This window comes from Halichoerus grypus, chromosome X (assembly GCF_964656455.1).
Source record: "Halichoerus grypus chromosome X, mHalGry1.hap1.1, whole genome shotgun sequence".
Classification (NCBI taxonomy): domain Eukaryota; kingdom Metazoa; phylum Chordata; class Mammalia; order Carnivora; family Phocidae; genus Halichoerus; species Halichoerus grypus.
In genome coordinates, this window is record NC_135727.1 from 49,284,803 (window position 1) to 49,292,503 (window position 7,701).

General features: G+C 38.6%; 1 pseudogene; it reads right to left on the bottom strand.

Annotated features, from left to right (window-relative positions):
- Positions 1-2,709: 2,709 nt before the first annotated feature.
- On the bottom strand, positions 2,710-4,061 carry LOC118537862 (kelch domain-containing protein 2 pseudogene; annotated as a pseudogene).
- Between the last annotated feature and the right edge of the window lie 3,640 nt (positions 4,062-7,701).

A 7,701-nucleotide genomic window follows, 5' to 3' on the forward strand; every position in this document is an offset into this window, starting at 1 on the left:
AAATTAGCATCTACCTAAGCTTAAATCTAAATCTTCTTTCAAAGTGCAAAGTGATTCTCTGGAGAGTCACTTTTTCACCAGGTTCAATTCACCATTATCCATCTCTGTGACCCTGTAAGCATAGTAAAGCTCATATTTACAGGTCACAGGTTCTTAAATATCTCCCAGTAAGGTAAGGAAATGATATACTGACCATGGACTCTACAACTACTGCATACACCAGATATAATGGGGACAGAAACAACTGTGGGCTCATCAGTCTATTTATACCCAGTTTATGCTAGGGTAAATTATTTGAGAAAACATAGCTTACTTGATAAAGAATGACATAAATTCCAACCTGGCCTCAAATTGCATTGCCCACTTAATAATATAAGAATTTGGTCAAATTACTTCATTTATTTTAAAAAAGGAGATATATCTAGATTTTTTCTTTTTTTAATTACATTTTATTATGTTATGTTAATCAGCATACATTACATCATTAGTTTTTGATGTACTGTTCCATGATTCATTGTTTGTGTTTAACACCCAGTGCCCCATTCAGTACGTGCTGCATACAATGACATTTACACATGAAATACATGATTTTGGGCTTCTGATTTGGCAAAGCAACACTTACAGACTTAGAGAACTCTCATAGCAGTATTATTTTTCCCCAGGTTTTAGAGCTTCCCTTAATCTGTAATGTAAATATGCCCCCAATGATGTACTCAAATATTTAAAGGTTGAGACAACTTACTACATGAATGTCTTAACACCTTCATTTTATCAATAGTGAGGTAGCCTTGATGTTCTGAAGTTGGTGCCTCAAAAATCATTTTTCTGAATTATAATCTATTTTCAGATATATAATAGCACTGGGAATAACTTAATAACTTTGAATTTATGTCTCAATAATCTTATATTTTTAAAGGGCAGTAACAATAATATTAATACATCTATAATTTATGCCTTGTCAGCCATTCAACCATCTGGTAATCCATTACCAGTCATGGTTTAGAATTTTGTGACTTATAAGAAGTGATCTCTGAAATTCTGCTTTCTTTCTTTTTTTTTTTAATTTTACTTTATTATGTTATGTTAGCCACCATACAATCATCATTCGTTTTTGATGTGGTGATCCACGATCCATTGTTTTCGTATAACATCCAGAGCTCCATGTAGTATATGCCCTCCTTAATACCCATCACTGGGCTAACCCATCCCCCCAGCCCCCTCCCCTCTAAAACCCTGTTTGTTTCTCAGAGTCCATAGTCTCTCATGGTTCATCTCCCACTCCGATTTCCCCCCTTCATTTCTCCCTTCCTTCTCCTAATGTCCTCCATGCTATTCCTTAAGTTCCACAAATAAGTGAAACCATATGATAATTGACTTTCTCTGATTGACTTATTTCACTTAGCATAATCTCCTCCAGTCCCATCCATGTTGAGGTAAAAGTTGGGTATTCATCCTTTCTGATGGCTGAGTAATATTCCATTGTATATATGGACCACATCTTCTTTATCCATTCATCTGTTGAAGGGCATCTCAGCTCTTTCCACCGTTTCGCTATTGCGGACATTGCTGCTATGAACATTGGGGTGCAAATGGTCGTTCTTTTCACTACATCTGTGTCTTTGGGGTAAATACCCAAGAGTGCAATTGCTGGGTCATAGGGTAGCTCTATTTTTAATTCTTTGAGGAACCTCCACACTGTTTTCCAAAGTGGCTGTACCAACTTGCATTCCCACCAACAGTGTAAGAGGGTTCCCCTTTCTCCACAACCTCTCCAACATTTGTTGTTTCTTGCCTTGTCAGTTTTTGCCATTCTAACTGGTGTAAGGTGGTATCTCAATGTGGTTTTGATTTGAATTTCCCTGATGGCTAATGATGATGAACATTTTTTCATGTGTCTGTTAGCCATTTGTATGTCATCTTCAGAGAATTGTCCGTGTCTTCTGCCCTTTTATTTACTTGATTATTTGTTTTTTGGGTGTTGAGTTTGAGAAGTTCTTTATAGATCCTGGAAATCAGCGCTTTGTCTGTAGTATCATTTGCAAATATCTTCTCCCATTCTGTGGGTTGCCTCTTTGTTTGGTTGACTGTTTCCTTTGCTGTGCAGAAGCTTTTTCTCTTGATGAAGTCCCAAAAGTTCATTTTTGCTTTTGTCTCACTAGCTTTTGGAGATGTATCTTGAAAGAAGTTGCTGTGGCCGATGTCAAAGAGCTTATTGCCTATGTTTTCCTCTAGGATTTTGATGGATTCCTCTCTCACATTGAAGTTTTTCATCCATTTTGAGTTTATCTTTATGTATGGTGTTAGGGAATGGTCGAGTTTCATTCTACTGCATGTGGCTGTCCAATTTTCCCAGCACCATTTATTGAAGAGACTGTCTTTTCTCCATTGCATATTTTTTTCCTGCTTTGTCGGAGATTATTTGACCATAGAGTTGAGGGTCCACATCTATTCTGTTCCATTGCACTATATATCTGTTTTTGTGCCAGTACCATGCTGTCTTGGGGATCACTGCTTTGTAATATAGCTTTAAATCGGGCAACGTGATGCCCCCAGCTTTGTTTTTCTTTTTCAACATTTCCTTGGCAATTTGGAGTCTTTTCTGATTCCATACAAATTTTAGGATTCTTTGTTCTAGCACGTTGAAAAATGTCATTGGAATTTTGATCGGGATGGCATTGAAGGTATAGATAACTCTGGGTAGCATAGACATTTTTTTTGGGGGGGTGTTAAATACATTTATTGTAAACTTTAGACACAAAAATAAGTTCTCTAGGCCATTCACATGCACATTAAAACCAAAAAGCTGCAAACTACAACAATGCATATAGTTATATGAACGATGCCACTCTCTGATGTTTACAGAATTGCTGTCCATGCAAGGTGATCAGAGGCATTATCTATGAAGTCTTAAGATCCTGAAGTGTTGTTACTATCAAATCTCTGATTAATACTGTGAAGTAAGTGTTTTGAAAGGCAGTTCCACGAGTTGGCTAACATTTCTTTAAAGCAAACAACTGCTTCTAAGCTTAGCCTTACAAGAGATTTTGGTTGAACTGAAAATATAAGTATTTCATTACTGTGTGCAGCTCTGTGATGGACAAGAAAGTTATTGGCACACCCACCAAACACAATTACTTCTCCTTTGTCACTGGCACAAGCTGTATGCCATAATTTTGGTTTTTCAGTATAGGGATGATTAAACTGTATCCATTCATTTTTACTGATGCAGTAAGTCCAGGCATCACTTAGTGGCTGTTTATCAGTGGTAAATCCTCCAAAGAGAAAGAGATGATCTGAAGAAACTGGTGTTAGTGAGTACCAAGATTGGCCAACTGGGGATATGCCTTGTGCAATTAGTTCGTTCCACTCCCATGTGTCCAGATTAAGATAGTGAAAATCATTCATTCTAGCATCAGTAGTGATAGGCTGACTCCAGATAAATGTTTCAGTGTCTAAAATATGTACATGATCATTCCATCCTCTTGGGTGGCTTGAATTCCAAAAAGATGTTTCATCAAATTCAAAAGTTCCCAATACTTTATCTTCAGGTAAATATCCATAACCTCCAAAAAATATTAACTTGTTTTTATATACCCAGACACCAAGTTTGTCCTTTGATGATGGAGGAATTCCTTGGCAATCAATCCTTTCCCACTGTAATACTCTGTCAGTAGACCTTGAATCCAGCGTGTAGAACTTGTTTGTACTGCCTCTTGAATGGTGTCCTCCGAACAAGTACAGCACCCTGTCTACACACACAGCACAGCTTCCTGACATGGAAGGAGGAACATCTCCTTCCATGTTAACTTTTTTCCATCTTCCAGGCTCCATATTGTAGATCCATAGTTCTTCTCTAGGCAGATAAAAGTCATATAATCCTCTGATTTGATTACTCTTGTAGCCGCCCCAGAGGAACATGTGGCGCCTGATGCCCACGGCTACGTGGCCATTGCTCTCATGGGGCAGGCGAGCTCCATGGACTCATAGCCCTTGTAGGCTGGTGCCAGCAAGTCGTCCGCCCGCAGATCCTCGTTGCCATCAGCCATCTTGAGGCTGCATTTTTGTTCACCAACAATCCTCGCACCCGAGAGGGGGGAAGAGACAAAGGAAAAGGAAGAAATGCACAGCGGTGAGAGGTGAGCAGAAGGTGGCGGCTTGATTTGCGAATGTTGAACCACCCTTGCATCCCGGGGATAAATCGCACTTGGTCATGGTGGATGATCCTTTTAATGTATTGTTGGATCCTATTAGCTACGATTTTGTTGAGGATTATTCATCAGGGATATCGGTCTGAAATTCTCCTTTTTGATGGGGTCTTTGCCTGGTTTGGAGTTTAAGGTAATGCTGGCCTCATAGAATGAGTCTGGAAGCTTTCCTTCTGTTTCTATTTTTTGAAGCAGCTTCAGGAGAATAGGTATAATTTCTTCTTTGAATGTTTGGTAGAATTCCCCAGGGAATCCATCAGGCCCTGGACTCTTGTTTTTTGGGAGGTTTTTAATCACTGCTTCAATCTCGTTACTGGTTATTGGCCTATTCAGGTTGTCAATTTCTTCCTGTTTCAGTCTTGGTAACTTATAGGTTTCCAGGAAGGCATCCATTTCATCCAGACTGTTCAGTTTATTGGCATATAGTTGTTGATAATAATTTCTAATAATTGTTTCTATTTCCCTAGTGTTAATCATGATCTCTCCCCTTTCATTCATAATTTTATTAATTTGGGTCCTTTCTCTTTTCTTGTGATTAGTCAGGCCAGTGCTTTATTGATCTTATTAATTCTTTCAAAGAACCAACTTCTAGTTTCACTGATCTGATCTACTGTGTTTCTGGTTCCTAATTCATTGATCTCTGCTCTAATCTTAATTATTTCTCTTCTAATGCATGGCTTAGACGTCGTTTGTTGCTTTTTCTCTAGTTCTTTAAGGTGTAGAGTTAGTTGGTGAATTCGGGATTTTTCTATTTTTTTGAGTGAGGCTTGGATGGCTATGTATTCCCCCCTTAGGACAACCTTTGCAGTATCCCATAGGTTTTGGACAAATGTGTTTTCATTCTCATTGGTTTCCATGAATTGTTTAAGTTCTTCTTTGATTTCCTGGTTGACCCAAACATTCTGGAGCAGACTGGTCTTAGCTTCCGAGTGTTTGAATTTCTGCCAAATTTTTTCTTGTGATTGAGTTCCAGTTTTAAAGCATTGTGGTCTGAGACTATGCAGGGAATAATCTCAGTCTTTTGGTATTGGTTGAGACCTGATTTGTGACCCAGTATGTGGTCTGTTCTGGAGAAAGTTCCATGTGCGCTCAAGAAGAAGGAGTATTCTGTTGTTTTAGGGTGGAACGTTCTGTATATACTTATGAGGTCCATGTGGTCCAGTATGTCATTCAAAGCTCTTGTTTCTTTGTTGATTTTCTGCTTAGATAACCTGTCTATTGCTGAGAGTGGAGTATTGATGTCTCCTACAATTAACATATCAATATGACTCTATTTTTGTTAACAGTTGGCTTATGTAGATGGCTGCTCCCATGTCGGGGGCATAGATATTTACAATTCTTAGATCTTCTTGTTGGATAGACCCTTTAAGAATGACATAGTGTCCTTCTCTGTCTCTAACTACAGACTTTAGTTTAAAATCTAACTTGTCTGATATAAGAATTCCTACCCCAGCTTTCTTTTGAGGTCCGCTGGCATGGGAGATGGATCTCCATCCCTTCACTTTCAGTCTGGATGTATCTTTAGGTTCAAAATGAGTCTCTTGTAGACAGCATATGGATGGGTCCTGTCTTTTTATCCAATCTGCAACCCTGTGCCATTTTATGGCAGCATTTAGGCCATTCACATTGAGAGTGATATTGAAAGATATGAATTTATTGTCATCATGTTGCCTGTGAAGACCTTGTTTTTATAGATTGTCCATGTAAATGTCTGTTGTATATCACTCTTGGGGTCTTTCTCCTTTTATAGAACCTCCCTTAATATTTCTTGCAGGGCTGGCTTAGTGGTCACATATTCTTTCAGTTTCTGCTGGTCTTGGAAGCTCTGCATCTCTCCATCCATTTGAAATGACAGCCTTGCCGGATAAAGTATTCTTGGCTGTATGTTCTTCTCGTTTAGTACCCTGAATATGTCTTGCCAGCCCTTTCTGGCTTGCCAGGTCTCTGTGGATAGGTCTGACATTATTCTGATATTCCTCCCTCTGTACTTAAGGAATCTCTTCCCCCTAACTGCGCTTAAGATGGTTTGCTTGGCTCTAAGATTTGTGAGTTTTACTGTTACATGCTGGGGTGTTGTCCTGTTTTCCTTGATCTTGGGATGGGTCCTCTCTGCCTCTAGGACATGAATATTTGTTTCATTCCCCAGATTAGGGAAGTTCTCAGCTACAATTTGCTCAAATATATCTTCAAGTCCTTTCTCTCTCTCCACCCCCTCTGGGATCCCAATAATTCTGACATTGGAACATTTCATGATGTCACTTATTTCTCTGATTCTGTTTTCATGGATTCTGAGTTGTTTTTCCCTGGCCTTCTCTTTTCCCTTTTTATCTATTAAATTGTCTTCCAGGTCACTAATTCGTTCTTCTGCCTCACTTACCCTAGCTGTTAGATTATTTAGATTAGATTGGATCTCATTGATAGCATTTTTAAATTCTGCCAATTCAGCTTTCATTTCTGCCCTTAGAGACTCTATGTTGCCATTAATTGATTTCTCCATTCTAGCTATTGTCTTCACAATTGCTAGCCTGAATTCCATCTCGAACATCTTGGTTATATCTGCATCCATTTGTAAATCTGTGGCATAAGTCATAATCTCAAGCAGGGGGAGTAGAAGAGGGAGAAGCTGGCTTCCTGGACCCTGAGATCGTGACCTGAGCCAAAGGCAGACACTTAACAGACTGAGCCACCCAGGTGCCACTAAACTGAAAATTTTCTAATGTCTGTTTTCTCTGCACTTTGTATAGGTTGCTGAGCATTGGTAAAGAAAGTCGGAAAGTTGTACTAATTAGGTTTGCCTTCATTTGGTCGTTGGCTGCTGTTCAAGTATTCTTTCATTTGTCTTTTCTTGATGCCATTCTGTAATCTCTGCAACAGTTATTCTAAATCATTTCCACTTTCCTTAAACCTTCGGCCACAATTCTATTTCCTTACTCAATAAATAACTAAATTTCTTACTTTATTGAGAAAAAAAAAAAAAAAACAGCTTGCATGAATTCACTTCTTGTCCCCACCTTCATCTCAAAGCTTCTCTGAATTTTCCTTCATTATCTTTTCTTTTTGTCTTATCTGTGAGGAAAATGTGTCCCTGTTCCTTTCCAACATTAATCCATCTGCCCATTCTTTTTGTTCTATTTTGGCACCATTATTTTATCTATTATCCCCTTTTCTCATTCATCTTTAGTATTTCCCTATGCCCACTAACATACTCTGGTCCAGGAGAAACCAAAAAGAAGACAAACAAAAATAATAAAACTAATAAAGACTTTTTCTATGAACTGCTGTTCACTGAGGCTTATGGCATAATTCTAGCCTTCCTTCCACCACCAACCATCTCAAAAATATAATCTTATTCACTTCTACTTGTCACCATCTACTTTTCAACCCACTTATGGTTGGGCTACTTCTCCCCCACCCTCTACTGAAACTAGTTTTTTAAGTCATTTATCTCCTAACCACTAAATTTCAGTCTTTTCTTAGCCCTTACTCTGCTTGACCT